The sequence below is a fragment of the Narcine bancroftii genome, unplaced genomic scaffold, assembly GCF_036971445.1.
Source record: "Narcine bancroftii isolate sNarBan1 unplaced genomic scaffold, sNarBan1.hap1 Scaffold_105, whole genome shotgun sequence".
NCBI lineage: Eukaryota > Metazoa > Chordata > Chondrichthyes > Torpediniformes > Narcinidae > Narcine > Narcine bancroftii.
The window spans coordinates 277,009-301,191 of record NW_027211821.1 but is presented as its reverse complement, the minus strand read 5'-3'; the positions used below and the strand labels follow the sequence as shown (position 1 = coordinate 301,191).

Genomic DNA, 24,183 nt, shown 5'->3' with positions numbered 1-24,183 from the left:
CGGATATGAAATGGGCCACCAGCCGGATGTGGAAAGGGCCTCCTGCCAGATGCCGGATGTGGTTAGTCCTCCTGCCGGATGTGGAATGGGCCTCCATCCGGATGCCGGATGTGAAATGGGCCTCCTTCCGGATGTGGAATGGGACTCCTGCCGGATGCTGGATGTGGAATAGTCCTCCTGCCGGATGTGGAAAGAGCCTCAATCCGGATGCCGGATGTGCAGTGTGCCTCCTGCTGGGAAGGTAATTGTTTACATATTTTTTGGTCTCATGCACCTATTTCCACTTTTTGTGAAGATACCTTTCATATCTGCTCAGGTTCAGAATCAGGATTTATTGTCAAGAACATTTTCCTAATATTTGGTGATTTGGGGCAGCAGGATGGAGAAAACATTCATCTCATAACCATCATTCAGAACTACTCTTAAAAATAAAGTTAACAGTGCACAAAAAAGCAAGGCTGTGTCTTTGGCTCATTGATTATACAGGATCTGGTGGCATCAGGGAAGAAACTGACATTGTGGCATTGACCTCTATTCCTCATGCTCCAGTACCTTATCCAATGACAGTAGAGTGAGGAAGTTATGGTCTGGATGGTGGAGGTTTTCCATGATAGAGACTTTTATTTTAAGACAGCAAGTCATGTATAGATTCTGACGGGAGTGAATTCTAGTGCCTGTGATGTTACAGGGAGAGATAAAAACCCTCTAGAAAATATGATTTTCCTGAGATATGGCACCTCCAGACCAGACAGTGATGCAACCTACCAGAATGATCTGCATAGTACACCTGTGGAGGTTAAGGAGTGTCTTCATTGCGATAATGAATCTCCTCAGGCACATCACACAGTATAGCCAATGGTGAGGTTTTTTTGTGAAAGCGTCACGATGGAGGTTCCATGACAGATCCTCAGAGTTGTAATGCTTAGGAATTTGACGTTCGCGAACATCTGCACTCCTGAGGCCTCCATGAAGACTGGGTCGTGTTCTTTTGACTTCCTGCAGAATCCAAAATCTTATCCATTGTTTTGTTGACATTGAGTGAAAAGTTTGATTTGTTGGCATTCAATCAGCTGATCTATGTCCTTCCTTCTTCGCTTCATCATTGCCATTTATTGTTTGCTGACAATTGTGGTGTCATCCGCCAACATGTTGATAGCAATGGAATTATGGCTCACCACACACAGTCATGGGTTTACAGAGAGTAGAGCAGGGGGCTAAGCACACATCCTTGGACTGCGCCTGTGTTGATGATCAGTGGGGAAGAGACCTTGTTTCCAATTCGTCCTGACTGTAGTCTTCCAATGAGAATGTCAAAGATCCAATTGCAGAGTGAGGTACAGAGGGATAGAGTTAGTTGCTTTTTGACCAGCACTGAGGGAACAATGGTATTGAAGGATGTCCTGAAGTGGATAACTAATCTAATATTGCTCCTTTTGGATCAACAGAGACAACCTAAATGAATTGAACTATGAATTAACCACATGTCATCTCTTTTGCCTCCCTTGTTGATCGACGTTCAATATTGATGAGTTGGAAAGATGCTGTTGCCCCTAAAAACACTCAATTACGCTGTAATATGGTGGCAGTCCTTACTTTGAATTAATCAGATGTTCTTCCACAGATTCACATTTAATCATTCTGTGTCCATGGGCACCTTTATTTCAACATTTTTGTAACATTTAATCACTGGGACCTTGCTTTATATGTTTGTGTTTCTTTAATGGTAGTGAAATTTTATGTAATCACTAAAGAACTTCAGAATGGAAGGGGAAGGAATTTGGAGTATCGTATACTCTTTAAATCATGTTCTATTAGACATATGTTATAATTGTTTAAATGTTTATCACTTTATTTCTGTTTGTTATGATATAATGTTTAGACATGATCAATTTATTTTTATAATTTGTATTTTATCTGAATCTTCCTTTTTATGTATTACCATTGATTAATGGCTTCTGTTTGTTTCCTGTTTCTTAAAGGCCATTGAGAATATTTTAAAAGAGAGCCTCATGCCTTTGAAGCAATGGGCCTCCTGCCGGGTACCGGATATGAAATGGGCCACCAGCCGGATGTGGAAAGGGCCTCCTGCCAGATGCCGGATGTGGTTAGTCCTCTTGCCGGATGTGGAATGGGCCTCCATCCAGATGCCGGATGTGAAATGGGCCTCCTGCCGGATGTGGAATGGGACTCCTGCCGGATGCTGGATGTGGAATAGTCCTCCTGCCGGATGTGGAAAGAGCCTCAATCCGGATGCCGGATGTGCAGTGTGCCTCCTGCTGGGAAGGTAATTGTTTACATATTTTTTGGTCTCATGCACCTATTTCCACTTTTTGTGAAGATACCTTTCATATCTGCTCAGGTTCAGAATCAGGATTTATTGTCAAGAACATGTCCTAATATTTGGTGATTTGGGGCAGCAGGATGGAGAAAACATTCATCTTATAACCATCGTTCAGAACTACTCTTAAAAATAAAGTTAACAGTGCACAAAAAAGCAAGGCTGTGTCTTTGGCTCATTGATTATACAGGATCTGGTGGCATCTGGGAAGAAACTGACATTGTGGCATTGACCTCTATTCCTCAGGCTCCAGTACCTTATCCAATGATAGTAGAGTGAGAGAGTGAGGAAGTTATGGTCTGGGTGTGGAGGTTTTCCACGATAGAGACTTTTATTTTAAGACAGCAAGTCATGTATAGATTCTGACGGGAGTGAATTCTAGTTCCTGTGATGTTACAGGGAGAGTTAAACACCCTCTCGAAATTATGATTTTCCTGAGAGATGGCACCTCCAGACCAGGCAGTGATGCAACCTACCAGAATGATCTGCATAGTACACCTGTGGAGGTTAAGGTGTGTCTTCATTGCGATAATGAATCTAGTCAGGCACATCTCAAAGTATAGCTAATGGTGAGGCTTTTTTGTGAAAGCATCACCATGGAGGCTCCATGACAGATCCTCAGAGTTTTAATGCTTAGGAATTTGACGTTCGCGAACATCTGCACTCCTGAGACCTCTGTGAAGACTGGGTCGTGTTCTTTTGACTTCCTGCAGAATCCAAAATCTTATCTTTTATTTTGTTGACATTGAGTGAAAAGTTTGATTTGTTAGCAATCAACTAGCTGATCTATGTCCTTCCTTCTTCGCTTCATCATTGCCATTTATTATTTGCTGACAATTGTGGTGTCTTCCGCCAACATGTCGATAGCAATGGAATTATGGCTCACCACACACAGTCATGGGTTTACAGAGAGTAGAGCAGGGGGTTAAGCACACATCCTTGGACTGCGCCTGTGTTGATGATCAGTGGGAAAGAGACCTTGTTTCCAATTCGTCCTGACTGTGGTTTTCCAATGAGAATGTCAAAGATCCAATTGCAGAGTAAGGTACAGAGGGATAGAGTTAGTTGCTTTTTGACCAGCACTGAGGGAACAATGGTATTGAAGGATGTCCTGAAGTGGATAACTAATCTAATATTGCTCCTTTTGGATCAACAGAGACAACCTAAATGAATTGAACTATGAATTAACCACATGTCGTCTCTTTTGCCTCCCTTGTTGCTCGACGTTCAATATTGATGAGTTGGAAAGATGCTGTTACACCTAAAAATACTCAATTCCTCTGTGATATGGTGGCAGGCCTAACTTTGATTTGATCAGATGTTCTTCCACAGATTCACATTTAAACATTCTGTGTCCATGGGCACCTTTAATTCAACATTTTTGTAAAATTTAATCACTGGGACCTTGCTTTATATGTTTGTGTTTTTTAATGTTAGTGAAATTTTATGTACTCACTAAAGAACTTCAGAAGGGAAGGGGAAGGAATTTGGAGTATCGTATACTCTTTAAATCATGTTCTATTAGACATATGTTATAATTGTTTAAATGTTTATCACTTTATTTCTGTTTGTTATGATATAATGGTTAGACATGATCAATTCATTTTTATAATTTGTATTTTATCTGAATCTTCCTTTTTATGTATTACCATTGATTTTTGGTTTCTGTTTGTTTTCTGTTTCTTAAAGGCCACAGAAAATATTTTAAAAGAGAGCCTCATGCCTTTGAAGCAATGGGCCTCCTGCCGGGTACCGGATATGAAATGGGCCACCAGCCGGATGTGGAAAGGGCCTCCTGCCAGATGCCGGATGTGGCTTAGTCCTCCTGCCGGATGTGGAATGGGCCTCCATCCGGATGCCGGATGTGAAATGGGCCTCCTGCCGGATGTGGAATGGGACTCCTGCCGGATGCTGGATGTGGAATAGTCCTCCTGCCGGATGTGGAAAGAGCCTCAATCCGGATGCCAGATGTGCAGTGTGCCTCCTGCTGGGAAGGTAATTGTTTACATATTTTTTGGTCTCATGCACCTATTTCCACTTTTTGTGAAGATACCTTTCATATCTGCTCAGGTTCAGAATCAGGATTTATTGTCAAGAACATTTTCCTAATATTTGGTGATTTGGGGCAGCAGGATGGAGAAAACATTCATCTCATAACCATCGTTCAGAACTACTCTTAAAAATAAAGTTAACAGTGCACAAAAAAGCAAGGCTGTGTCTTTGGCTCATTGATTATACAGGATCTGGTGGCATCAGGGAAGAAACTGACATTGTGGCATTGACCTCTCTCTATTCCTCAGGCTCCAGTACCTTATCCAATGATAGTAGAGTGAGGAAGTTATGGTCTGGATGGTGGAGGTTTTCTGTGATAGAGACTTTTATTTTAAGACAGCATGTCATGTATAGATTCTGACTGGAGTGAATTCTACTGCCTGTGATGTTACAGGGAGAGATAAAAACCCTCTCGAAATTATGATTTTCCTGAGATATGGCACCTCCAGACCATGCAGTGATGCAACCTACCAGAATGATCTGCATAGTATACCTTTGGAGGTTAAGGAGTGTCTTCATTGCGATAATGAATCTCCTCAGGCACATCACACGGTATAGCCAATGGTGAGGCTCTTTTGTGAAAGCATCACCATGGAGGCGCAATGACAGATCCTCAGAGTTTTAATGCTTAGGAATTTGACGTTTGCAAACATCTGCACTCCTGAGACCTCCATCAAGACTGGGTCGTGTTCTTTTGACTTCCTGCACAATCCAAAATCTTATCCTTTGTTTTGTTGACATTGAGTGAAAAGTTTGATTTGTTAGCATTTAACCAGCTAATCTATGTCCTTCCTTCTTCGCTTCATCATTGCCATTTATTGTTTGCTGACAATTGTGGTGTCATCCGCCAACATGTTGATAGCCATGGAATTATGGCTCACCACACACAGTCATGGGTTTACAGAGAGTAGAGCAGGGGACTAAGCACACATCCTTGGACTGCGCCTGTGTTGATGATCAGTGGGGAAGAGACCTTGTTTCCAATTCGTCCTGACTGTGGTCTTCCAATGAGAATGTCAAAGATCCAATTGCAGAGTAAGGTACAGAGGGATAGAGTTAGTTGATTTTTGACCAGAACTGAGGAATCAATGGTATTGAAGGACGTCCTGAAGTGGATAACTAATCTAATATTGCTCCTTTTGGATCAACAGAGCCAAAGTAAATGAATTGAACTATGAATTAACCACATGTCATCTCTTTTGCCTCCCTTGTTGCTCGACGTTCAATATTGATAAGTTGGAAAGATGCTGTTGCCCCTAAAAATATTCAATTCCTCTGTGATATGGTGGCAGGCCTAACTTTGAATTAATCAGATGTTCTTCCACAGATTCACATTTAAACATTCTGTGTCCATGGGCACTTTTAATTCAACATTTTTGTAACATTTAATCACTGGGACCTTGCTTTATATTTTGTGTTTTTTAATGTTAGTGAAATTTTATGTACTCACTAAAGAACTTCAGAAGGGAAGGGGAAGGAATTTGGAGTATCGTATACTCTTTAAATCATGTTCTATTAGACATATGTTATAATTGTTTAAATGTTTATTACTTTATTTCAGTTTGTTATGATATAATGGTTAGACATGATCAATTTATTTTTATAATTTGTATTTTATCTGAATCTTCCTTTTTATGTATTACCATTGATTAATGGCTTCTGTTTTTTTCCTGTTTCTTAAAGGCCACTGAAAATATTTTAAAAGAGAGCCTCATGCCTTTGAAGCAATGGGCCTCCTGCCGGGTACCGGATATGAAATGGGCCACCAGCCGGATGTGGAAAGGGCCTCCTGCCAGATGCCGGATGTGGCTTAGTCCTCCTGCCGGATGTGGAATGGGCCCCCATCCGGATGCCGGATGTGAAATGGGCCTCCTGCCGGATGTGGAACGGGACTCCTGCCGGATGCTGGATGTGGAATAGTCCTCCTGCCGGATGTGGAAAGAGCCTCAATCCGGATGCCGGATGTGCAGTGTGCCTCCTGCTGGGAAGGTAATTGTTTACATATTTTTTGGTCTCATGCACCTATTTCCACTTTTTGTGAAGATACCTTTCATATCTTGTCAGGTTCAGAATCAGGATTTTTTGTCAAGAACATGTCCTAATATTTGGTGATTTGGGGCAGCAGGATGGAGCAAACATTCATCTTATAACCATCGTTCAGAACTACTCTTAAAAATAAAGTTAACAGTGCACAAAAAAGCAAGGCTGTGTCTTTGGCTCATTGATTATACAGGATCTGGTGGCATCAGGGAAGAAACTGACATTGTGGCATTGACCTCTATTCCTCAGGCTCCAGTACCTTATCCAATGATAGTAGAGTGAGGAAGTTATGGTCTGGGTGGTGGAGGTTTTTCATGATAGAGACTTTTATTTTAAGACAGCATGTCATGTATAGATTCTGACTGGAGTGAATTCTAGTGCCTGTGATGTTACAGGGAGAGATAAACACCCTCTCGAAATTATGATTTTCCTGAGAGATGGCACCTCCAGACCAGGCAGTGATGCAACCTACCAGAATGATCTGCATAGTACACCTGTGGAGGTTAAGGTGTGTCTTCATTGCGATAATGAATCTCCTCAGGCACATCACACAGAATAGCCAATGGTGAGGCTTTTTTGTGAAAGCATCACCATGGAGGCTCCATGACAGATCCTCAGAGTTTTAATTCTTAGGAATTTGACGTTCGCGAACATCTGCACTCCTGAGACCTCTATGAAGACTGGGTCGTGTACTTTTGACTTCCTGCAGAATCCAAAATCTTATCCTTTGTTTTGTTGACATTGAGAGAAAGGTTTGATTTGTTAGCATTCAACCAGCTGATCTATGTCCTTCCTTCTTCGCTTCATCAGTGCCATTTATTGTTTGCTGACAATTCTGGTGTCATCAGCCAACATGTCGATAGCAATGGAATTATGGCTCACCACACACAGTCATGGGTTTACAGAGAGTAGAGCAGGGGGCTAAGCACACATCCTTGGACTGCGCCTGTGTTGATGATCAGTGGGGAAGAGACCTTGTTTCCAATTCGTCCTGACTGTGGTCTTCCAATGAGAATGTCAAAGATCCAATTGCAGAGTGAGGTACAGAGGGATAGACTTAGTTGATTTTTGACCAGAACTAAGGAAACAATGGTATTGAAGGACGTCCTGAAGTTGATAACTCATCCAAAATTGCTCCTTTTGGATCAACAGAGACAACCTAAATGAATTGAACTATGAATTAACGACATGTCGTCTCTTTTGCCTCCCTTGTTGCTCGACGTTCAATATTGATGAGTTGGAAAGATGCTGTTGCCCCTAAAAACACTCAATTCCTCTGTGATATGGTGGCAGGCCTAACTTTGAATTACTCAGATGTTCTTCTACCGATTCACATTTAAACATTCTGTGTCCATGGGCACCTTTAGTTCAACATTTTTGTAACATTTTATCACTGGGACCTTGCTTTATATGTTTGTGTTTCTTTAATGGTAGTGAAATTTTATGTACTCACTAAAGAACTTCAGAAGGGAAGGGGAAGGAAGGAATTTGGAGTATTGTATACTCTTTAAATCATGTTCTATTAGACATATGTTTTAATTGTTTAAATGTTTATCACTTTATTTCTGTTTGTTATGATATAATGTTTAGACATGATCAATTTACTTTTATAATTTGTATTTTATCTGAATCTTCCTTTTTATGTATTACCATTGATTAATGGCTTCTGTTTGTTTCCTGTTTCTTAAAGGCCACTGGAAATATTTTAAAAGAGAGCCTCATGCCTTTGAAGCAATGGGCCTCCTGCCGGGTACCGGATATGAAATGGGCCACCAGCCGGATGTGGAAAGGGCCTCCTGCCAGATGCCGGATGTGGTTAGTCCTCCTGCCGGATGTGGAATGGGCCTCCATCCGGATGCCGGATGTGAAATGGGCCTCCTTCCGGATGTGGAATGGGACTCCTGCCGGATGCTGGATGTGGAATAGTCCTCCTGCCGGATGTGGAAAGAGCCTCAATCCGGATGCCGGATGTGCAGTGTGCCTCCTGCTGGGAAGGTAATTGTTTACATATTTTTTGGTCTCATGCACCTATTTCCACTTTTTGTGAAGATACCTTTCATATCTGCTCAGGTTCAGAATCAGGATTTATTGTCAAGAACATTTTCCTAATATTTGGTGATTTGGGGCAGCAGGATGGAGAAAACATTCATCTCATAACCATCATTCAGAACTACTCTTAAAAATAAAGTTAACAGTGCACAAAAAAGCAAGGCTGTGTCTTTGGCTCATTGATTATACAGGATCTGGTGGCATCAGGGAAGAAACTGACATTGTGGCATTGACCTCTATTCCTCATGCTCCAGTACCTTATCCAATGACAGTAGAGTGAGGAAGTTATGGTCTGGATGGTGGAGGTTTTCCATGATAGAGACTTTTATTTTAAGACAGCAAGTCATGTATAGATTCTGACGGGAGTGAATTCTAGTGCCTGTGATGTTACAGGGAGAGATAAAAACCCTCTAGAAAATATGATTTTCCTGAGATATGGCACCTCCAGACCAGACAGTGATGCAACCTACCAGAATGATCTGCATAGTACACCTGTGGAGGTTAAGGAGTGTCTTCATTGCGATAATGAATCTCCTCAGGCACATCACACAGTATAGCCAATGGTGAGGTTTTTTTGTGAAAGCGTCACGATGGAGGTTCCATGACAGATCCTCAGAGTTGTAATGCTTAGGAATTTGACGTTCGCGAACATCTGCACTCCTGAGGCCTCCATGAAGACTGGGTCGTGTTCTTTTGACTTCCTGCAGAATCCAAAATCTTATCCATTGTTTTGTTGACATTGAGTGAAAAGTTTGATTTGTTGGCATTCAATCAGCTGATCTATGTCCTTCCTTCTTCGCTTCATCATTGCCATTTATTGTTTGCTGACAATTGTGGTGTCATCCGCCAACATGTTGATAGCAATGGAATTATGGCTCACCACACACAGTCATGGGTTTACAGAGAGTAGAGCAGGGGGCTAAGCACACATCCTTGGACTGCGCCTGTGTTGATGATCAGTGGGGAAGAGACCTTGTTTCCAATTCGTCCTGACTGTAGTCTTCCAATGAGAATGTCAAAGATCCAATTGCAGAGTGAGGTACAGAGGGATAGAGTTAGTTGCTTTTTGACCAGCACTGAGGGAACAATGGTATTGAAGGATGTCCTGAAGTGGATAACTAATCTAATATTGCTCCTTTTGGATCAACAGAGACAACCTAAATGAATTGAACTATGAATTAACCACATGTCATCTCTTTTGCCTCCCTTGTTGATCGACGTTCAATATTGATGAGTTGGAAAGATGCTGTTGCCCCTAAAAACACTCAATTACGCTGTAATATGGTGGCAGTCCTTACTTTGAATTAATCAGATGTTCTTCCACAGATTCACATTTAATCATTCTGTGTCCATGGGCACCTTTATTTCAACATTTTTGTAACATTTAATCACTGGGACCTTGCTTTATATGTTTGTGTTTCTTTAATGGTAGTGAAATTTTATGTAATCACTAAAGAACTTCAGAATGGAAGGGGAAGGAATTTGGAGTATCGTATACTCTTTAAATCATGTTCTATTAGACATATGTTATAATTGTTTAAATGTTTATCACTTTATTTCTGTTTGTTATGATATAATGTTTAGACATGATCAATTTATTTTTATAATTTGTATTTTATCTGAATCTTCCTTTTTATGTATTACCATTGATTAATGGCTTCTGTTTGTTTCCTGTTTCTTAAAGGCCATTGAGAATATTTTAAAAGAGAGCCTCATGCCTTTGAAGCAATGGGCCTCCTGCCGGGTACCGGATATGAAATGGGCCACCAGCCGGATGTGGAAAGGGCCTCCTGCCAGATGCCGGATGTGGTTAGTCCTCTTGCCGGATGTGGAATGGGCCTCCATCCAGATGCCGGATGTGAAATGGGCCTCCTGCCGGATGTGGAATGGGACTCCTGCCGGATGCTGGATGTGGAATAGTCCTCCTGCCGGATGTGGAAAGAGCCTCAATCCGGATGCCGGATGTGCAGTGTGCCTCCTGCTGGGAAGGTAATTGTTTACATATTTTTTGGTCTCATGCACCTATTTCCACTTTTTGTGAAGATACCTTTCATATCTGCTCAGGTTCAGAATCAGGATTTATTGTCAAGAACATGTCCTAATATTTGGTGATTTGGGGCAGCAGGATGGAGAAAACATTCATCTTATAACCATCGTTCAGAACTACTCTTAAAAATAAAGTTAACAGTGCACAAAAAAGCAAGGCTGTGTCTTTGGCTCATTGATTATACAGGATCTGGTGGCATCTGGGAAGAAACTGACATTGTGGCATTGACCTCTATTCCTCAGGCTCCAGTACCTTATCCAATGATAGTAGAGTGAGAGAGTGAGGAAGTTATGGTCTGGGTGGTGGAGGTTTTCCACGATAGAGACTTTTATTTTAAGACAGCAAGTCATGTATAGATTCTGACGGGAGTGAATTCTAGTTCCTGTGATGTTACAGGGAGAGTTAAACACCCTCTCGAAATTATGATTTTCCTGAGAGATGGCACCTCCAGACCAGGCAGTGATGCAACCTACCAGAATGATCTGCATAGTACACCTGTGGAGGTTAAGGTGTGTCTTCATTGCGATAATGAATCTAGTCAGGCACATCTCAAAGTATAGCTAATGGTGAGGCTTTTTTGTGAAAGCATCACCATGGAGGCTCCATGACAGATCCTCAGAGTTTTAATGCTTAGGAATTTGACGTTCGCGAACATCTGCACTCCTGAGACCTCTGTGAAGACTGGGTCGTGTTCTTTTGACTTCCTGCAGAATCCAAAATCTTATCTTTTATTTTGTTGACATTGAGTGAAAAGTTTGATTTGTTAGCAATCAACTAGCTGATCTATGTCCTTCCTTCTTCGCTTCATCATTGCCATTTATTATTTGCTGACAATTGTGGTGTCTTCCGCCAACATGTCGATAGCAATGGAATTATGGCTCACCACACACAGTCATGGGTTTACAGAGAGTAGAGCAGGGGGTTAAGCACACATCCTTGGACTGCGCCTGTGTTGATGATCAGTGGGAAAGAGACCTTGTTTCCAATTCGTCCTGACTGTGGTTTTCCAATGAGAATGTCAAAGATCCAATTGCAGAGTAAGGTACAGAGGGATAGAGTTAGTTGCTTTTTGACCAGCACTGAGGGAACAATGGTATTGAAGGATGTCCTGAAGTGGATAACTAATCTAATATTGCTCCTTTTGGATCAACAGAGACAACCTAAATGAATTGAACTATGAATTAACCACATGTCGTCTCTTTTGCCTCCCTTGTTGCTCGACGTTCAATATTGATGAGTTGGAAAGATGCTGTTACACCTAAAAATACTCAATTCCTCTGTGATATGGTGGCAGGCCTAACTTTGATTTGATCAGATGTTCTTCCACAGATTCACATTTAAACATTCTGTGTCCATGGGCACCTTTAATTCAACATTTTTGTAAAATTTAATCACTGGGACCTTGCTTTATATGTTTGTGTTTTTTAATGTTAGTGAAATTTTATGTACTCACTAAAGAACTTCAGAAGGGAAGGGGAAGGAATTTGGAGTATCGTATACTCTTTAAATCATGTTCTATTAGACATATGTTATAATTGTTTAAATGTTTATCACTTTATTTCTGTTTGTTATGATATAATGGTTAGACATGATCAATTCATTTTTATAATTTGTATTTTATCTGAATCTTCCTTTTTATGTATTACCATTGATTTTTGGTTTCTGTTTGTTTTCTGTTTCTTAAAGGCCACAGAAAATATTTTAAAAGAGAGCCTCATGCCTTTGAAGCAATGGGCCTCCTGCCGGGTACCGGATATGAAATGGGCCACCAGCCGGATGTGGAAAGGGCCTCCTGCCAGATGCCGGATGTGGCTTAGTCCTCCTGCCGGATGTGGAATGGGCCTCCATCCGGATGCCGGATGTGAAATGGGCCTCCTGCCGGATGTGGAATGGGACTCCTGCCGGATGCTGGATGTGGAATAGTCCTCCTGCCGGATGTGGAAAGAGCCTCAATCCGGATGCCAGATGTGCAGTGTGCCTCCTGCTGGGAAGGTAATTGTTTACATATTTTTTGGTCTCATGCACCTATTTCCACTTTTTGTGAAGATACCTTTCATATCTGCTCAGGTTCAGAATCAGGATTTATTGTCAAGAACATTTTCCTAATATTTGGTGATTTGGGGCAGCAGGATGGAGAAAACATTCATCTCATAACCATCGTTCAGAACTACTCTTAAAAATAAAGTTAACAGTGCACAAAAAAGCAAGGCTGTGTCTTTGGCTCATTGATTATACAGGATCTGGTGGCATCAGGGAAGAAACTGACATTGTGGCATTGACCTCTCTCTATTCCTCAGGCTCCAGTACCTTATCCAATGATAGTAGAGTGAGGAAGTTATGGTCTGGATGGTGGAGGTTTTCTGTGATAGAGACTTTTATTTTAAGACAGCATGTCATGTATAGATTCTGACTGGAGTGAATTCTACTGCCTGTGATGTTACAGGGAGAGATAAAAACCCTCTCGAAATTATGATTTTCCTGAGATATGGCACCTCCAGACCATGCAGTGATGCAACCTACCAGAATGATCTGCATAGTATACCTTTGGAGGTTAAGGAGTGTCTTCATTGCGATAATGAATCTCCTCAGGCACATCACACGGTATAGCCAATGGTGAGGCTCTTTTGTGAAAGCATCACCATGGAGGCGCAATGACAGATCCTCAGAGTTTTAATGCTTAGGAATTTGACGTTTGCAAACATCTGCACTCCTGAGACCTCCATCAAGACTGGGTCGTGTTCTTTTGATTTCCTGCACAATCCAAAATCTTATCCTTTGTTTTGTTGACATTGAGTGAAAAGTTTGATTTGTTAGCATTTAACCAGCTAATCTATGTCCTTCCTTCTTCGCTTCATCATTGCCATTTATTGTTTGCTGACAATTGTGGTGTCATCCGCCAACATGTTGATAGCCATGGAATTATGGCTCACCACACACAGTCATGGGTTTACAGAGAGTAGAGCAGGGGACTAAGCACACATCCTTGGACTGCGCCTGTGTTGATGATCAGTGGGGAAGAGACCTTGTTTCCAATTCGTCCTGACTGTGGTCTTCCAATGAGAATGTCAAAGATCCAATTGCAGAGTAAGGTACAGAGGGATAGAGTTAGTTGATTTTTGACCAGAACTGAGGAATCAATGGTATTGAAGGACGTCCTGAAGTGGATAACTAATCTAATATTGCTCCTTTTGGATCAACAGAGCCAAAGTAAATGAATTGAACTATGAATTAACCACATGTCATCTCTTTTGCCTCCCTTGTTGCTCGACGTTCAATATTGATAAGTTGGAAAGATGCTGTTGCCCCTAAAAATATTCAATTCCTCTGTGATATGGTGGCAGGCCTAACTTTGAATTAATCAGATGTTCTTCCACAGATTCACATTTAAACATTCTGTGTCCATGGGCACTTTTAATTCAACATTTTTGTAACATTTAATCACTGGGACCTTGCTTTATATTTTGTGTTTTTTAATGTTAGTGAAATTTTATGTACTCACTAAAGAACTTCAGAAGGGAAGGGGAAGGAATTTGGAGTATCGTATACTCTTTAAATCATGTTCTATTAGACATATGTTATAATTGTTTAAATGTTTATTACTTTATTTCAGTTTGTTATGATATAATGGTTAGACATGATCAATTTATTTTTATAATTTGTATTTTATCTGAATCTTCCTTTTTATGTATTACCATTGATTAATGGCTTCTGTTTTTTTCCTGTTTCTTAAAGGCCACTGAAAATATTTTAAAAGAGAGCCTCATGCCTTTGAAGCAATGGGCCTCCTGCCGGGTACCGGATATGAAATGGGCCACCAGCCGGATGTGGAAAGGGCCTCCTGCCAGATGCCGGATGTGGCTTAGTCCTCCTGCCGGATGTGGAATGGGCCCCCATCCGGATGCCGGATGTGAAATGGGCCTCCTGCCGGATGTGGAACGGGACTCCTGCCGGATGCTGGATGTGGAATAGTCCTCCTGCCGGATGTGGAAAGAGCCTCAATCCGGATGCCGGATGTGCAGTGTGCCTCCTGCTGGGAAGGTAATTGTTTACATATTTTTTGGTCTCATGCACCTATTTCCACTTTTTGTGAAGATACCTTTCATATCTTGTCAGGTTCAGAATCAGGATTTTTTGTCAAGAACATGTCCTAATATTTGGTGATTTGGGGCAGCAGGATGGAGCAAACATTCATCTTATAACCATCGTTCAGAACTACTCTTAAAAATAAAGTTAACAGTGCACAAAAAAGCAAGGCTGTGTCTTTGGCTCATTGATTATACAGGATCTGGTGGCATCAGGGAAGAAACTGACATTGTGGCATTGACCTCTATTCCTCAGGCTCCAGTACCTTATCCAATGATAGTAGAGTGAGGAAGTTATGGTCTGGGTGGTGGAGGTTTTTCATGATAGAGACTTTTATTTTAAGACAGCATGTCATGTATAGATTCTGACTGGAGTGAATTCTAGTGCCTGTGATGTTACAGGGAGAGATAAACACCCTCTCGAAATTATGATTTTCCTGAGAGATGGCACCTCCAGACCAGGCAGTGATGCAACCTACCAGAATGATCTGCATAGTACACCTGTGGAGGTTAAGGTGTGTCTTCATTGCGATAATGAATCTCCTCAGGCACATCACACAGAATAGCCAATGGTGAGGCTTTTTTGTGAAAGCATCACCATGGAGGCTCCATGACAGATCCTCAGAGTTTTAATTCTTAGGAATTTGACGTTCGCGAACATCTGCACTCCTGAGACCTCTATGAAGACTGGGTCGTGTACTTTTGACTTCCTGCAGAATCCAAAATCTTATCCTTTGTTTTGTTGACATTGAGAGAAAGGTTTGATTTGTTAGCATTCAACCAGCTGATCTATGTCCTTCCTTCTTCGCTTCATCAGTGCCATTTATTGTTTGCTGACAATTCTGGTGTCATCAGCCAACATGTCGATAGCAATGGAATTATGGCTCACCACACACAGTCATGGGTTTACAGAGAGTAGAGCAGGGGGCTAAGCACACATCCTTGGACTGCGCCTGTGTTGATGATCAGTGGGGAAGAGACCTTGTTTCCAATTCGTCCTGACTGTGGTCTTCCAATGAGAATGTCAAAGATCCAATTGCAGAGTGAGGTACAGAGGGATAGACTTAGTTGATTTTTGACCAGAACTAAGGAAACAATGGTATTGAAGGACGTCCTGAAGTTGATAACTCATCCAAAATTGCTCCTTTTGGATCAACAGAGACAACCTAAATGAATTGAACTATGAATTAACGACATGTCGTCTCTTTTGCCTCCCTTGTTGCTCGACGTTCAATATTGATGAGTTGGAAAGATGCTGTTGCCCCTAAAAACACTCAATTCCTCTGTGATATGGTGGCAGGCCTAACTTTGAATTACTCAGATGTTCTTCTACCGATTCACATTTAAACATTCTGTGTCCATGGGCACCTTTAGTTCAACATTTTTGTAACATTTTATCACTGGGACCTTGCTTTATATGTTTGTGTTTCTTTAATGGTAGTGAAATTTTATGTACTCACTAAAGAACTTCAGAAGGGAAGGGGAAGGAAGGAATTTGGAGTATTGTATACTCTTTAAATCATGTTCTATTAGACATATGTTTTAATTGTTTAAATGTTTATCACTTTATTTCTGTTTGTTATGATATAATGTTTAGACATGATCAATTTACTTTTATAATTTGTATTTTATCTGAATCTTCCTTTTTATGTATTACCATTGATTAATGGCTTCTGTTTGTTTCCTGTTTCTTAAAGGCCACTGGAAATATTTTAAAAGAGAGCCTCATGCCTTTGAAGCAATGGGCCTCCTGCCGGGTACCGGATATGAAATGGGCCACCAGCCGGATGTGGAAAGGGCCTCCTGCCAGATGCCGGATGTGGTTAGTCCTCCTGCCGGATGTGGAATGGGCCTCCATCCGGATGCCGGATGTGAAATGGGCCTCCTTCCGGATGTGGAATGGGACTCCTGCCAGATGCTGGATGTGGAATAGTCCTCCTGCCGGATGTGGAAAGAGCCTCAATCCGGATGCCGGATGTGCAGTGTGCCTCCTGCTGGGAAGGTAATTGTTTACATATTTTTTGGTCTCATGCACCTATTTCCACTTTTTGTGAAGATACCTTTCATATCTGCTCAGGTTCAGAATCAGGATTTATTGTCAAGAACATTTTCCTAATATTTGGTGATTTGGGGCAGCAGGATGGAGCAAACATTCATCTTATAACCATCGTTCAGAACTACTCTTAAAAATAAAGTTAACAGTGCACAAAAAAGCAAGGCTGTGTCTTTGGCTCATTGATTATACAGGATCTGGTGGCATCAGGGAAGAAACTGACATTGTGGCATTGACCTCTATTCCTCAGGCTCCAGTACCTTATCCAATGATAGTAGAGTGAGGAAGTTATGGTGTGGGTGGTGGAGGTTTTCCATGATAGAGACTTTTATTTTAAGACAGCATGTCATGTATAGATTCTGACTGGAGTGAATTCTGGTGCCTGTGATGTTACAGGGAGAGATAAACCCCCTCTCAAAATTATGATTTTCCTGAGATATGGCACCTCCAGACCAGGCAGTGATGCAACCTACCAGAATGATCTGCATAGTACACCTGTGGAGGTTAAGGTGTGTCTTCATTGCGATAATGAATCTCCTCAGGCTCATCACACAATAGAGCCAATGGTGAGGCTCTTTTGTGAAAGCATCACCATGGAGGCTCCATGACAGATCCTCAGAGTTTTAATGCTTAGGAATTTGACGTTCGTGAACATCTGCACTCCTGAGACCTCCATGAAGACTGGGTCATGTTCTTTTGACTTCCTGCAGAATCCAAAATCTTGTCCTTTGTTTTGTTGACATTGAGTGAAAAGTTTGATTTGTTAGCATTCAACCAGCTGATTATGTCCTTCCTTCTTCGCTTCATCATTGCCATTTATTGTTTGCTGTCAATTGTGGTGTCTTCCGCCAACATGTCGATAGCAATGGAATTATGGCTCACCACACACAGTCATGGGTTTTTCAGAGAGTAGAGCAGGGGGCTAAGCACACATCCTTGGACTGCGCCTGTGTTGATGATCAGTGGGGAAGAGACCTTGTTTCCAATTCGTCCTGACTGTAGTCTTCCAATGAGAATGTCAAAGATCCATTTGCAGAGTGAGGTACAGAGCGATAGAGTTAGTTGCTTTTTGACCAGCACTGAGGGAACAATGGTATTGAAGGATGTCCTGAAGTGGATAACTAATCTAATATTGCTCCTTTTGGATCAACAGAGACAACCTAAATGAATTGAATTATGAAAAAACCACATGTCATCTCTTTTGCCTCCCTTGTTGATCGACGTTCAATATTGATGAGTTGGAAAGATGCTGTTGCCCCTAAATACACTCAATTACGCTGTAATATGGTGGCAGGCCTTACTTTGAATTAATCAGATGTTCTTCCACAGCTTCACATTTAAAAATTCTGTGTCCATGGGCACCTTTAATTCAACATTTTTGTAACATTTAATCACTGGGACCTTGCTTTATATGTTTGTGTTTCTTTAATGATAGTGAAATATTATGTACTCACTAAAGAACTTCAGAAGGGAAGGGGAATGAAATTGGAGTATCGTATACTCTTTAAATCATGTTCTATTAGACATATGTTATAATTGTTTAAATGTTTATCACTTTATTTCTGTTTGTTATGATATAATGGTTAGACATGATCAATTATTTTTATAATTTGTATTTTATCTGAATCTTCCTTTTTATTTATTACCATTGATTAATGGCTTCTGTTTGTTTCCTGTTTCTTAAAGGCCACTGAAAATATTTTAAAAGAGAGCCTCATGCCTCTGAAGCAATGGGCCTCCTGCCGGGTACCGGATATGAAAGGGGCCACCAGGCGGATGTGGAATGGGCCTCCTGCCAGATGCCGGATGTGGTATAGTCCTCCTGCCGGATGTGGAATGGGCCTCCATCCGGATGCCGGATGTGAAATGGGCCTCCTGCCGGATGTGGAATGGGACTCCTGCCGGATGCTGGATGTGGAATAGTCCTCCTGCCGGATGTGGAAAGAGCCTCAATCCGGATGCCGGATGTGCAGTGTGCCTCCTGCTGGGAAGGTAATTGTTTACATATTTTTTGGTCTCATGCACCTATTTCCACTTTTTGTGAAGATACCTTTCATATCTTGTCAGGTTCAGAATCAGGATTTATTGTCAAGAACATGTCCTAATATTTGGTGATTTGGGGCAGCAGGATGGAGCAAACATTAATCTTATAACCATCGTTCAGAACTACTCTTAAAAATAAAGTTAACAGTGCACAAAAAAGCAAGGCTGTGTCTTTGGCTCATTGATTATACAGGATCTGGTGGCATCAGGGAAGAAACTGACATGGTGGCATTGACCTCTATTCCTCAGGCTCCAGTACCTTATCCAATGATAGTAGAGTGAGGAAGTTATGGTCTGGTGTGGTGGAGGTTTTCCATGATAGAGACTTTTATTTTAAGACAGCATGTCATATATAGATTCTGACTGGAGTGAATTCTGGTGCCTGTGATGTTACAGGGAGAGATAAACCCCCTCTCGAAATTATCATTTTCCTGAGAGATGGCACCTCCAGACCAGGCAGTGATGCAACCTACCAGAATGATCTGCATAGTACACCTGTGGAGGTTAAGGTGTGTCTTCATTGCAATAATGAATCTCCTCAGGCATATCACACAGTATAACCAATAGCCCTTTTTTTGAATGCATCACCATGGAGACTCCATGACAGATCCTCAGAATTTTAATGCTTAGGAATTTGACATTCGTGAAAATCTGCAGACTCCTTTGTTAATTTGGTGTTGCTTCTGGTATGTGTGAGTTGGTCATTTCCCCAGTAGTCTCTTCCTCCTGCTTGATGTGGAATCCTCCAAATCCCAGATGCCGGATGTGGAATGTTTCTGCTGCAAGATGCCGGATGTGGAATGGTCGGCCTGCCAGATGTGGAACAGTCCACCTTTCAGATGCCGAACGTGGAATGTTCCTGCTGCTAGATGCCAGATGTGGAATAGCTTTGCTGCCATATGCCAGATGTGGGATGGTCCTCCTGCCAGATGCCAGATGTGGAATTGTCCGCCTACCAGTTGCCAGATGTGGAATGGTCCGCCTGCCAGGTGCCAGATGTGGGATGGTCTGCCTGCAAGATGTGGAATGGTCTGCCTGCTAGATGTGGAATGGTCCACCTGCCAGGTGCCAGGTGTGGATAGTCCACCTCCCAGATGCCAGATGAGGATTGGTCAGGTGCCTGTTGTGGGATGGTCTGTCTGACAGGTGCCGGATTTGGACTGCGCCTCCTGGCGGATGTCAGCTGTGTAATAGTCCTTCTGGATGTGGAAAGGGCCTGCTAAAGGAAAAGATAGTTTGGGGAATCTCCGATGTTCTTCTACCTTGATCACATTTAATCCTTCTCTGCTTATGGGCTCCTTTTATTCAATATTTTCCTAATTTATGAGATCACTAGAAACTTGCTTTATTATTTTGTGTTTTACTTTAATGGTAGTGAAATTATTTGTACTTACCCGAGAAGTTCAGAAGGTGAGAGGATAGAATTTGTCGTATTATATAATTTTGTGACTTTTTACAATTCGCCATGTTATAATTGTTGAAGTAATTTACAACCTTGTTCTCATTGGACTGTTATGATATTGTGTTTATATAATAGTTTGATTTCTCTTCTCTAACTCTTTCTTCTTTCTGTTTCCAGGTGCTCAATCGTTTATCCGACATCCTGTGGACCAGACACTTTCAGAATTTGGAATTTTTTAGAATGTAAAATAATAATATCAGTGGTATTTATAAGTACATTTAAGCTGTTTTCAAATGATCAAAAACAAAGGCACGTCCCAACTAGAAATGCCACTGCACAGGGTGGGGTTACAGTGGCCCTGGGTAGTGGGGTTACGGTGGCTCTGGGTAGTGGGGGTTACGGTGGCTCTGGGTAGTAGGGTTACGACGGCTCTGGGTAGTGGGGTTATGGCGGCTCTGGGTAGTGGGGTCACGGCAGCTCTGGGTAGTGGGGTTACGGCGGCTCTGGGTAGTGGGGTCACGGCAGCTCTGGGTAGTGGGGTTACGGCGGCTCTGGGTAGTGGGGTTACGGTGGCTCTGTGTAGTGGGGATACGGCGGCTCTGGGTAGTGGGGTTACGGCGGCTCTGGGTAGTGGGGTTACGGCGGCTCTGGGTAGTCGGGTTGAGGCGGCTCTGGCTAGTGGGGTTACGGCGGATCTGGCTAGTGGGGTTACGGCGGCTCTGGGTCGTGGGGTTACGGCGGCTCTGGGTTGTGGGGTTACGGCGGCTCTGGATCATGGGTTCACAGTGGCTCTGGGTCATGAGGTTATGGCGGCTCTCAATCGTGGGGTTACGGTGGCTCTGGGTCATGGGGTTACGGCGGCTCTGGGTCGTGGGATTATGGCGGCTCAGGGTTGTGGGGTTACAACGGCTCTGGGTAGAGGGGTTACAGCGACTCTGGGTAGTGGGGTTACGGCGGCCCTGGGTAGTTGGGTAAGTGCGGCTCTGGGTTGTGGGGTTACGGCGGCTCTGGGTATTGGGGTTACGGCGGCTCTAGGTCGTGGAGATATGGCGGCTCTGGGTAGTGGGGTTACGGCAGCTCTGGATCGTGGGGTCACAGTGGCTCTGGGTCATGAGGTTATGGCGGTTCTCAGTCGTGGAGTTACGGTGGCTCTGGCTCGTGGGGTTACGGCGGCTCTGGGTCGTGGGGTTATGGCAGCTCAGGGTTGTGGGGTTACGGTGGCTCTGGGTAGAGGGGTTACGGCGACTCTGGGTAGTGGGGTTACGGCGGCTCTGGGTAGTTGGGTAAGGGCGGCTCTGGGTTGTGGGGTTACGGCGGCTCTGGGTATTGGGGTTACGGCGGCTCTGGGTAATGGGGTTACGGCGTTTCTGGGTAGTGGGGTTACAGCGGCTCTGGGTAGTGGGGTTACAGTGGCTCTGGGTAGTGGGGTTATGGTGGCTCTTGGTGGTGGAGTTACGGCGGCTATGGGTGGTGGGGTTACGGCAACTCTGGCTGGTGGGGTTACGGTGGCTATGGGTAGTGGGGTTACGGTGGCTCGGGGTTGTGGGGGTTACGGTGGCTCTGGGTCGTGGGGTTATGGTGACTCCGGGTCGTGGGGTTACGGTGGCTCTGGGTGGTGGGGTTACGTCGGCCATGGGTGGTGGTGTTACGACGGCTCTGGGTCTTGGGGTTATGGGGGCTCTGGGTCGTGTGTTTACTGCGGCTCTGGGTTGTGGGGTTATGGTGGCTCTGGGTAGTGGGGTTACGGCGGCTCTGGGTCGTGGGATTACGGCAATCTGGGCCGTGGGGTTACGGCGGCTCTGCGTAATGGGTTACGGCGGCTCTGTGTAATGGGTTACAGCGGCTCTGTGTAGTGGGGCTATGGCGTCTCTGGGTCATGGGGTTACGGCGGCTCTGGGTCATTGGGTTAAGGCAGCTCTGGGTCGTGGGGTGACGGCGCCACTGGGTGGTGGAGTTACAGCGCCTCAGGGTGGTGGGATTACGGCGGCTCTGGTTAGTGGGGTTACGGCGGCTCTGGGTTGTGGGGGTTACAGTGGCACTGGGTAGTGCCGTTACGGTGGCTCTGGGTAGTGGGGTTACAGCGGCTCTGGGTAGTGGGGTTACGGTGGCTCTGGGTAGTGGGGTTACGGCGGCTCTGGGTAGTGGGGTTACGTTGTTTCTGGGTGATGGGATTACAGCGGCTATGGGTGGTGGGTTTACGGTGTCTCTGTGTGGTGGGATTACGGCACCTCTGGGTGGTGGGGTTACTGCGGCTCTGGTTAGTGGGGTTACGGTGGCTCTGGGTCGTGGGGTTATGGTGGCACTTTGTAGTGGGGTTACGGTGGCTCTGGGTCGTGGGATTACGGTGGATCTGGGTAGTCGGGTTACGGTGACCCTGGGTACTTGGGTTACGGTGGCTCTGGGTAGTGGGGTTACGGTGGCTCTGGGTAATGGGGTTATGGTGGCACTCGTTAGTGGGGTTTCGGTGGATCTGGGTAGTGGGATTAAGGTGGCTCTGGTTAGTGGAGTTACCCTGGCTCTGGATCGTGGGGTTATGGTGGCTCTGGGTCTTGGGGTTATAGTGGCTCTGGGTAGTGGGGTTACCGTGGCTCTGGGTAGTGGGTTTACAGTGGCTCTGGGTAGTGGGGGTCATGGTGGCTCTGGTTAGTGGGTTTACGGTGGCTCTGGGTAGTGGGGTTACGGTGGCTCTGTGTCGTGGGTTTACGGTGGCTCTGTGTAGTGGGGTTACAGTTTCTCTGTGTGGTGGGATTACGGCACCTCTGGGTGGTGGGGTTATGGCGGCTCTGGTTAGTGGGTTTACGGCGGTTCTGGGTAGTGGGGATACGGTGGCTCAGGGTAGTGGGGTTACGGTGGCTCTGGGTCGTGGGGTTACGGTGGCACTTGGTAGTGGGGTTACGGTGGCTCTGGGTCGTGGGGGTTACGGTGGCTCTGGGTCGTGGGATTACGGTGTATCTGGGTAGTCGGGTTACGGTGAGCCTGGGTAGTTGGGTTATGGTGGCTCTGGGTTGTGGGGTTATGGTGGCTCTGGGTAGTGGTGTTACGGTGGCTCTGGGTGGTGGTGTTACGGCAGCTATGGGTGGTGGGGTTTCAGTGGCTGTGGGTAATGGGGTTACAGCGGCTCTGGATAGTGGGGATACGGCGGCTCTGGCTAGTGGGGTTACGGCGGCTCTGGATAGTGCGGTTACAGCGGCTCTGGCTGGTGGGAATACGGCAGCTCTGGATGGTGGGATTACGGCGCCTCTGGGTGGTGGTGTTACGGCTGCTCTGGGTAGTGGGGTTACGGCGGCTTTGATTAGTGGTGTTTCAGCGGCGCTGGGTAGTGGGGTTATGGTGGGTCTGGGTAGTGGGGTTAAGGTGGCTCTTGGTTGTGAGGTTACGGTGGCTCTTGGTCGTGGGATTACGATGGCTCTGGGTCGTGGAGTTACAGTGGCTCCTGGTCGTGGGATTACGGCGGCTCTGGGTAATGGGGTTATGGCGACACTGGGTAGTGGGGTTACGGCGGCTCTGTGTAATGGGTTACGGCGGCTCTGTGTAATGGGTTACGGCGGCTCTGTGTAGTGGGGCTATGGCGTCTCTGGGTCATGGGGTTACGGCGGCTCTGGGTCATTGGGTTAAGGCAGCTCTGGGTCGTGGGGTGACGGCGCCACTGGGTGGTGGAGTTACGGCGCCTCAGGGTGGTGGGGTTACGGCAGCTCAGGTTAGTGGGGTTATGGCGTCTCTGGGTCGTGGTGTTTCGGTGGCTCTGTGTAGTGTGATTAAGGTGGCTCTGGGTAGTGGGGTTACGGTGGCTCTGGGTTGTCGGGCTACGGTGACCCTGGGTAGTGGGGTTACGGTGCCTCTGGATAGTGGGGTTACGGTGGCTCTGGGTCATGGGGTTACAGTGGCTCTGGGTCGTGGGGTTACGGTCGCTCTGGGTAGTGGGGTTACGGCGGCTCTGGGTCGTGGAGTTACGGTGGCTCTGGGTAGTTGGATTACGGTGGCTTGGGTAGTGTGGGTACGGTGGCTCTGGGTAGTTTGGTTACGGTGGCTCTGGGTAGTCGGGTCACGATGACTCTGGGCAGTCGGGTTATTGTGGCT

At 44.6% G+C, this 24,183-nt stretch overlaps 2 long non-coding RNA genes across 2 annotated transcripts; both read left to right on the top strand.

Annotated features, from left to right (window-relative positions):
- The first annotated feature begins 4,125 nt into the window (after positions 1 to 4,125).
- LOC138750206 (uncharacterized) lies at positions 4,126 to 8,184 on the top strand. Its single transcript, XR_011349159.1, has 3 exons — positions 4,126 to 4,333; positions 6,074 to 6,379; positions 8,121 to 8,184. It is a non-coding gene; the product is annotated as an uncharacterized lncRNA (long non-coding RNA).
- A 4,126-nt stretch (positions 8,185 to 12,310) lies between these two features.
- Positions 12,311 to 16,369, top strand: LOC138750207 (uncharacterized). Its single transcript, XR_011349160.1, has 3 exons — positions 12,311 to 12,518; positions 14,259 to 14,564; positions 16,306 to 16,369. It is a non-coding gene; the product is annotated as an uncharacterized lncRNA (long non-coding RNA).
- The last annotated feature ends 7,814 nt before the right edge of the window (positions 16,370 to 24,183 follow it).